The 8,748-nt window shown below is 43.7% G+C and overlaps 1 non-coding gene across 1 annotated transcript; it reads right to left on the reverse strand.

Annotated features, from left to right (window-relative positions):
• Positions 1-1,283: 1,283 nt before the first annotated feature.
• Positions 1,284-1,355, reverse strand: Trnap-ugg. The gene has a single exon. It is a non-coding gene; the product is annotated as a tRNA-Pro (tRNA).
• Between the last annotated feature and the right edge of the window lie 7,393 nt (positions 1,356-8,748).

Consider the following 8,748-nt stretch of genomic DNA (forward strand, 5'->3'; position numbering starts at 1 on the left):
TTTGTGAACTTTATTAATTTGTTTTTCCTCCTTTGTTGCTTTGTATGCCACTTGAACGTGCTGCTGCCGCACACACACACACACACAGTCGTATATTGCTCTATAAGTACCCCAAAAACATGTCCAATTTTGCGGTCCTTGCGTTGTCCTGGCGCTGTATTCTTGTTGTTGTTTGCCGGTTGCCTGGCCTCAAATGCGTAAACAATTATTCCCTGCCATATTTTTCTACTTTTTTCTTCCTTTTTGCATGTGTGGAGAGTCCTTGGGCTTTTACTACTGGGTTTATTTTTATTGTGCAGTGTCCTTGTGCCTGTTCAGGCATGTTAATTGAGGCACTTTTGATGGTGATTAGATTCATAGAGCCATAAGCTATGAGTACTACGAATGTATGTCCAATAAACATAAACATAAACATTAATTTTCCATGAATATAAGAAACTTATGCTGGATTTCTATATTTTTTCTGGCGTTTCCCTTCCCGTTTTGCTTGATTTTTGAAGCAGTCTTCGAGTGTACCCCTAAAGAAATATGAAAGCGAGACTCTTGAACATCTTTCATTGACAACAAGTGTCTTGACATGTTAGCCAAACGGGGAGCAGGTAAAGAGGAGTGACATACAGATGGGTGTTGCAGCAAGTGTTGCCGATACTCCATTCACCGTCATATATACATTTGACAAGCATATGAAACACTTGACAACGAGGCAAACAAACATGACACACAGAGAGAAGGAGGCACTGTCAGGCAGAGGGTGGCAGTCAGGAATAATATGACACGGGATATCAGACAAGTATTGAGGCAGAAATAGATTAGTTGTGGGGCAGCAGTTGACTTAGATGTGGGGCTGAAATAGCTTAGCTGTGAGGCAGCACTTGGAAACCAGTGAAATTGACGCCTGGCAACATTAGAAATTGACTCTCAATATACCAGAATTGAATTGAATTGCTCATCTCTGCTTGGAGTTGTCTGTGGCCAACAGATTGGCTGAACAATTGACTCGTTGTGGCTGCCATAGATAAAAGTCCATGCTTGAGTGTGGCTTCAAGTTCATTAAAGTGAGCAAACATATTGAATGAAATGTTTACAATGATTAACTATCAATAGAAGAGAGCAAAAGGGAACATTTCTGACATAGAAGAGAGCGAAAGGAAAGATTTCATAGCCACGAAAGAGAGCAAATGGCAACCTTTCTGCGAAAAGTGAACTTTTCTGCCTTGGAAGAGAGGAAAAGGGAAACATTCTTTCGTAGAAGAGAGCAAAAGTGGAGTAAAAAGTGCTACCATGGGCTCAACCGGGATTTGAACCCGGGACCTCTCGCACCCAAAGCGAGAATCATACCCCTAGACCATTGAGCCGCCCAAGATGCCAATCTCCAATAAAGACAACAAAGAAATCATCAGCATTTTCGAAGCTGCATCTTTGTGGCGAGCGTCAAGCTACATTCATGCATAAATAACCAACATTTTTAATGACTTACCCGAGCATCTGCCAACCGGTTTTAGTCGTCTCGCTTGTGCTCATGTTGCAACTGAAATAAATCAAATGAAATGATTAAAAGATGAACGATTTTCCATGTTTCTGCAGCGCATTAATAGCAAGTTCTTTGGAAGTTATCTCTGCCATACAAATTAGGATTATTTCAACCAATCCAACACCCTCAGACAGGATCCCTGATAGCCCCAAGGACACTTACTAATTCGAGTGCAAAATACTTGTCGTTAAAACTAATTAAAACAAGTTAATTGCCTTTTGCGGAGCAGCAGGAGCGTGCAGGATGTGAGCATTTTGAAGTGCCACCAGCACACGTACAGTCCTGGCCCTCCAATTAGAGAACTAAAATAATAAAAAAAAAACCCACGGCAAGGCCACGCCGTGTTACCCAGAGGTAGGGAGTCTACAGTCCGGGAAATCTAGGACCAAGCCACGTGACGAGCAGCACAAAGCAGCTGAAAACACCAGAAAGAATGCGGTCCGCCGCTCTCAAAAAGAGAAGTCAATAAAAAGCCAAATGGCCATAAGAAATGGCCGGCAAAGGAACTCCAAACTGGCAAACAGAAGGACACATTCGGGCTTAATGTGCGTTAAAAGGCAACCCTCCAGGACACGCGGCGAATGACTTTAAAGGAAATGCTTAAACCAAAGTTTTTGGTCAACTTGTGGGGGAAGTCTGTGGACTGGGGAGTGTGGACTGGAGCCCTAAAAGCTATTGTTGGGAAATTAAATTCCAACTATGTGGGGCGCGAGAGTAAGAGGAGACTCTGCAGGACACGGACACGAACTCACAACGGTGGTCCAGGTGGAGCAAAGGAGAGCAAGCAGCTTTTGTTATTTTTACACTTCATTGCCGTGGAATTTACTTTTGTTCGGCCCTTTGTTTCCGACTTGGCCGGGGACGCAGGCAAGCGTAAAGATAAAACTTGTGTCGACTTATTTCTCGTCCTTTGCCATATTCCCCATTCGTTTCTTAGCTATTCTCTATGTGTGTGGGTGCAGTATATACATATATAAAGATATATGTATATGACTGTCATAATGTTGAGGCTTTTTGGACACACAAAAACACAAACGAAACGCTGTCACTGAACTGGAAAACCATCGCCGTTTCGTTTCAGTTTTTGATGGCCCACAAAGGGCAAATTTCTTCATAATTCCAGCTGTAAGCAAATGTTCAATGATAGGATCCAGGCTTGGGGGCGTGACAACGTCTCGATAAGGTTATCCGGCCGCGTGTCGTGTCTCGTCTCGTCCAACCAACTTTTTATCTTTATTGAATTTGCACCTTGGCAGCAGCCATATTTCCATACTGTTATTACTGCTGTTCATCCTGTTGATGTTCCTCCTGCTGATGTGGATGCTCCCTCCTGTTGATGTTTCTTGTTGTTAAATATTTTGACATTTGCCGCCCTTCCTGCTAAAAAATGCTGACAACGTTTTCTCGCTTTATTATATTTATTTTGACAGCCTCCTGTATAAGGTTATTATCCTCTGCATCCTCTCCATTCTCTCCATCCCACCAGGATGTGTTTCTGTGCCTGCAATTTATGAACTTCGAGTGTTTTTCTGTTTAAACTTTTTCCTTTATGGGCTTTTTGCTGAGCGAGCCTAACCCCAGTTGGAGGCTGATTAGTTAAAAGAGATTTATGCATGAGCCTCCTGTGTCCTTAAGCACACAAACACCACATACACACACACACACACACCACACATACACATACACAAATTAATGTTTGAAGTTTATTTTTATAACGCATCGTCTGTTGCACGTGGCACAACGGCTTTAAGCTGCCGCTTTAAGCTTTAAGCCGCCTCCAAACGGGGCAAAACCAATTGACAAGTATTCTCTCTCCTCCCTGCCACCATTTCCCTTCCCCAGTAAGCTGGTCATATAGTTTTTCCTGCTGCTGTTGCTGTTGCTGCTTTGGGAGCTGGGGCTGACTACGTGACGTATGCGTGATGGGGACAAATGTTGCCGACGCTGATTTTTAACACATGTTCCGCTCAGATATTGTGTGTCCTCTGTATGTGTGTGTCCTGTGTGTGCGTGTGTGTGTATCGCATTCTCGTATCGCATTGCAGACAGCAATTTAATTTTAAATTTAACGCCAAGGCATCGCGTTGCGTCGCGTGTCCCGCATACACATTGCAGCATTACCAGCACAAGTTCCTACGACCGAAAACTTTTTGCATGCTAATTAGGAACTAAGCAACAAGAACAACAACAGCAGCAAATAATAAAACTCATTTTGAGCATGAAATTTGTCAGCTTTAAGTGCATTAGAATGCCAACAGAGGCAGGCAGGCAGAGCAGCAGCAGGCAGGCGTCAGGCTGTCACAAATAGTTGAGGAAAATTCCAGCCGAAAATTGTCAAAAGCCCGAAGAGAATATCTGGGAAAGCCAACGTGGTTGGCAAGCCAAGTGGGGGTTTGTCGTATGCCAAATAAACAGTGGAAAATGTTAAATTAAAAGGAAAGGAAAATCATTCGAGAGCGAATGATCAAGCAGCAGGCAACGTTCTCTTGATGAATAGCTGAAGGATGGAGGCCAGGCAACGTACGTGGCCGATGACTGCAGAGAGAGATGAGCCATCAGCAGCCGGCAGACAATCAATCAAAAGCGTCCAAGGACCAGCGGCTGGCGGGTGATGGCGGCTTGTCATCAATCTTGTAGCCAAGTGCGTTTGCGTAATGCGAGCTCAAATGAGATGCGTGGAACACGTAATTAATCAGCTGCGGCCAGGCCCAATACTAACCCTTTATGTCCTTTGATTCAATACCTCAAAAATGCCAGCTAATAGGAAACCAAATCTGTGACAGAACATGCCGGAAAATGCTGTGTGCATTATTAAATGTGCCCGAGGAAAATGTACCAGGGAAATGCGGTTAGTTCTGCATGAGAGAGAAAAAGCCAAAGGAGGAAGCGGAAGGAGCTGAGCGAATGGCAGACAGGCGCCTTCATGTATGCCATACAAAAGTCAACCGGACCCCAGACAACAATGGCACACACACACACACACACACACAGGAAGTGCTGCAGTTGGTAATAGGAAAACAGACACAGAGAGACAGAGTCACAAGGATGCAGCAGGAAACAAAAGGAGAGGAGGTGCAGGAAGTTGGGTAATTTCTGTTATATGTACGCTGACCCGCAATGGAAACACACAGGGGGTGGGCGAAGGGTCACACAAAAACCCGCAAAAAGCGAATGTGGAAGAGCAGCTGCCAGCACAGCACAGAATCGTCCTGGTACTGGCACAACAATGTTTTAGTCCCTTAGAACAACTAAAGGGAACTGGCGGGGGGAATCCTGCATCGTGTCACTAAAAATATGCAAAAGTTTTCCCAGCTGCAACTGGGGGGGATATGTACCCCTGGAATCAGTTAGTGCCCCTTGCCCCCATATCATGGCAGGAGTCTATTATGGGTGAAATTTAATTTACTGCCAGCAAAGACACAAGAACAGTGAGCAGATACGCCTGGGAAGGATGTCGTTGCGCACGATTTAATAGTTTCCTTGGCCAACTCTTAGTTTTCTCGGTGTGTGCGTGTGGCAGCCGTTGAAAGAGAGATTTCCAGCCAAATGGCAGACGTAAATTGATTTAAGTGCATGTCGCAGCATATTGGCCAGGCCAACACTGCAGCTGGAACAGGCAGCAGGACTCCTGCTTGGCCACTGAACTGGACAGTGGACGCTGTACTCCTGCCTGGACACTGGACTGCACGCTGGACTCTGGACACTGGACTCTTCGACTGGTCTCTAAATCATTTAACAAGCTTCCAACGCTCGTTTGTTGCTTATAACATTTTTCTCGTAAAATTGTTTATTGGTCTGCAGTGAGAGAGAGGTACCGACCCCTCTTGCACCCTCTGATATAACTTCATTTCGTCGAGAGAAAGAGCGAGAGAGAGACCAGCAGGAGGAGCAGCTGCTATTTCCGCTACGGCATTGCACTCTAATCACATTTGGTGAAGCCGCCCCTCGCACTTGCCCCCCTGCCACGAACTTGTAATTGGTTTACGCCGCTCTGCAGTGTCGAAGCTTTTAATGAAGTTTTCAGCGAGGGGAGATGTCCGACAAATAGAAGAGGAAACAGAAGAGGGAGTATGTGTGAAAGAGGGAGTGTGTGTGCAAGAAGGGGAGAGCGTGTGTGAGAGAGGGGGCGAGAACAAAATAAAGTGTGCGTCGATGCAGGCAAACGATCGACAAATTGGTGGAGTGGCAGCTAATGGCACAGAAGCAACACACACAGAGAGGAGTGGAGGGAAGATGGAGGTGGAGACGCGGCATGTGGGTCAAGTTTGTCAATGAGCCATTACGCATCCGAATTACAGCAATGCCATTCGAAAATTTCGAAAAGAATAGAGCATTACGAAAGTGCAAAAGAGTTGAGGAAAAGAGTTGCAAAAGAGTCGAACCGACTATGGCATGCTCTTGCTACTTCTGACTTCAAAGTATTTATGGTTCTTGGATTGCTGCCTTGCATTATAAAGAGTAAAGTTTAGCGATGATTAATTGGTTTTGTGGCACATCTTTGCCTGCAACTATCTCTTCCCCACCATCAAACAAAAAGCTACAACTATAATTTACTTAGGATCTTCTGACTGCCCCTTCCAATAGTGTCCACTTTTGTTATCAATTTGGGTTACTTGGCTAAGTACAAACAGCCATAAACGTTTGCCCCAAATGCGTTGACTATTAGGCCAAAGATTTAGCACTCGCTGGAGGCCCCTCAGCCCTTCTGCCCTTGACACGCCTTGCCACGGTTCAAGGCTTTCGCCATGTAGAGTGTGTGGCATGTGGCAAGCCCAGGCAGGCAGTTACAACACCCATAACACACGCCTTCCCTTTCTCTCATTCCCCCTTTGCCGTTTCCGTTGCTATTCCCGTTCTAGTTTTTGTTTCGTTCCTTTTATTATTTTTTTTGGGCGGCTGCCGCTGAACTTTTGCGACATTGGCACTGGCGAATGATTTAAAACTTTTCTTGTTAGTTTCGTCTTTAACAAGTTTCTGCGGAGCCCAAAAACTGGAGCGGGACAGCCAGTGCTCCGCTGAGAGAAAGTAGCAGCTAGGAAGCAAGGCAGGCAGGGGGGAAGGGCCACCCATGGGTACTATTTGCAGGCGGCAAAGTTGTAGGCAACAAATTAATTTAATGTCAGACACAAGACATAAGACACAAAACTTGTTGTTGGGCTGTGGCTTGCATTCAGCGGGACTACGCTTTAAGCTTTAGCTTTATCCTGTTTTTCCTCTGCGTTTTGGGCCTTTGGATGAAGTGCCGTTGACATAAATTCATTTGGGGGCCAACGCTAAAGCGGAAGCCAACTTTTATGGATGCTAAAATGTAAGTATTGTCTGGCAACTAGTGGGTGGGCACAGGACATGAGTTGAGGCAGTGGCAGGTGGCACAATTACAAGAAGAATCAGAAGTACATCGAGAATAGGGTAATATTCTGTTTATTTGAGCCATGCTAATGACAGACAGTAAGGCTATAAAATGAGCTAAAAGAGCAAACAAGGATAGAGAAATGTTTGAGCTGTAACTAAAGTAAAATAAACTAAGGAAGCGAAGCAGGTATAATATTTAAACTATGATTTAACCATTTTAACATACCACAATTGGTGAGCGCAGAGGATATAAACTGAAAAGAGTAATAAATATATTTATTTAAAATTTAAAAAAAGAGTATTTTATATTTAGATTGCATTTATTTGCTACAAATTAAGTTTTTGGGGGATTTGTTGGGAAGCCACAGAGAGAGCAGCAGAATGTGTACTGTTGACAGCGCCAATAACAGAGGCGACAACAGAGCCAATAACAGAACAAATATCAGCGAGAGAGACTTGAAGCGGCCGTCTGCCAAAGAGAGGAGAGAATCAAGCCTCAACGATCAATGCCAAAGTCTCTCTCGAGTAACAGTAAATAAACGAGCGCAAACATCTGCACAAATATATTTAACATTTAAATTGAATGTACATCCACGGAAAACCGAGGCTACGTTTATTAGATTTATTTCCAAGTGTTTTATATTTAGTTTAATATATATGTAGGTGTAATTGTGTGTATTTACTAATTAAATCCATACAAAATGTAGCTTCAGGCTACAGCAACATTTATTCCTAATAAGTAGTTTACCTTTCAATTCAAGTATTAATTAATCAATTTGCAACATAATTTCCTTCCCCCACCAAAAGCTTAGATATTAAATGTGCAACCCATTACGAGCCCCATGGATATCGGATTTAATCCTAATGCCCTTACAGCGCTCCAAGTGTCGCGTGAGACTTAGCAGCGCTTACGAGAATGTACCTTTGGCCAGGAGCCCAGCTGCCGCGCTCTCTCTCTTGCTTGTTTCCTTTGGCCACTGACCATTTGGCCAGCTGAAATATGTACTCGAATTCCGCACCGGACTAAAGCAAACCGCACTTACAATGCCATTTGCCGGCATTACATTTATTGGTAGGGCGGAAGGACCTTTGAACACGGACTCCACCTTCTATCCCTTCTGGGATAATTGCACTTGTCAGCATTTGTTTTACACTGACCCCAAAGAGATACATTTAATAGATGCTACACACACACTCGTATATTTCTGCTTGTTTTATAGCTGAAAATGGCAAAAACATAAATTGCCGTTGTGCGCAATAAATGTGCAAAATAAAACAAACTAAAAGTTTTTACATTTACTATGCAGCACTAAGAGAGAGAGAGAGAGAGAGAGAGTAAAGTAAAATGTACATCCATGTTGCACGAGAGAGAGAGAGAGTCAAGTAAATGGTTCTGCTGCGGATTCCCTTTCATTTCCTGATGTGGGAAATTTATTGCATGCCATTTGAGCGTTTTTGTTGAATTATTGTAACCGTAAATTGAAAATGGCCAAGCGGCCAAAACAGAGGAAAATAAATATATCCGAGAATGTCTGTACCAACTGCATCTTGTGCCTTATTTTTCTTATTTAGTTTTTTTGGACAGCCTGTTCATTGCAGCATGAAACAAAGGCCAAGCAATTGCATTACATGGCCAGATGCACACAAGTCCCCACAAAGAAAAGGGGAGAGGCTGCGAAAGACTAAGAGTTGGGAAAAACTAAGAGCTGGCAGAATCCCTCAAGCTGCTTTTGTTGTACAGCTTTAAGGTCTACTCATACTTGAAGCAGATAAATTTATTCCCCCTAGTCTAGACATTTGCATTTTTATTCAAATCAAAAGCAAATTTCGTCACACACACAAAAGCCAACAAAAATCAATTTAGT

The sequence above is a fragment of the Drosophila subobscura genome, chromosome J, assembly GCF_008121235.1.
Source record: "Drosophila subobscura isolate 14011-0131.10 chromosome J, UCBerk_Dsub_1.0, whole genome shotgun sequence".
NCBI lineage: Eukaryota > Metazoa > Arthropoda > Insecta > Diptera > Drosophilidae > Drosophila > Drosophila subobscura.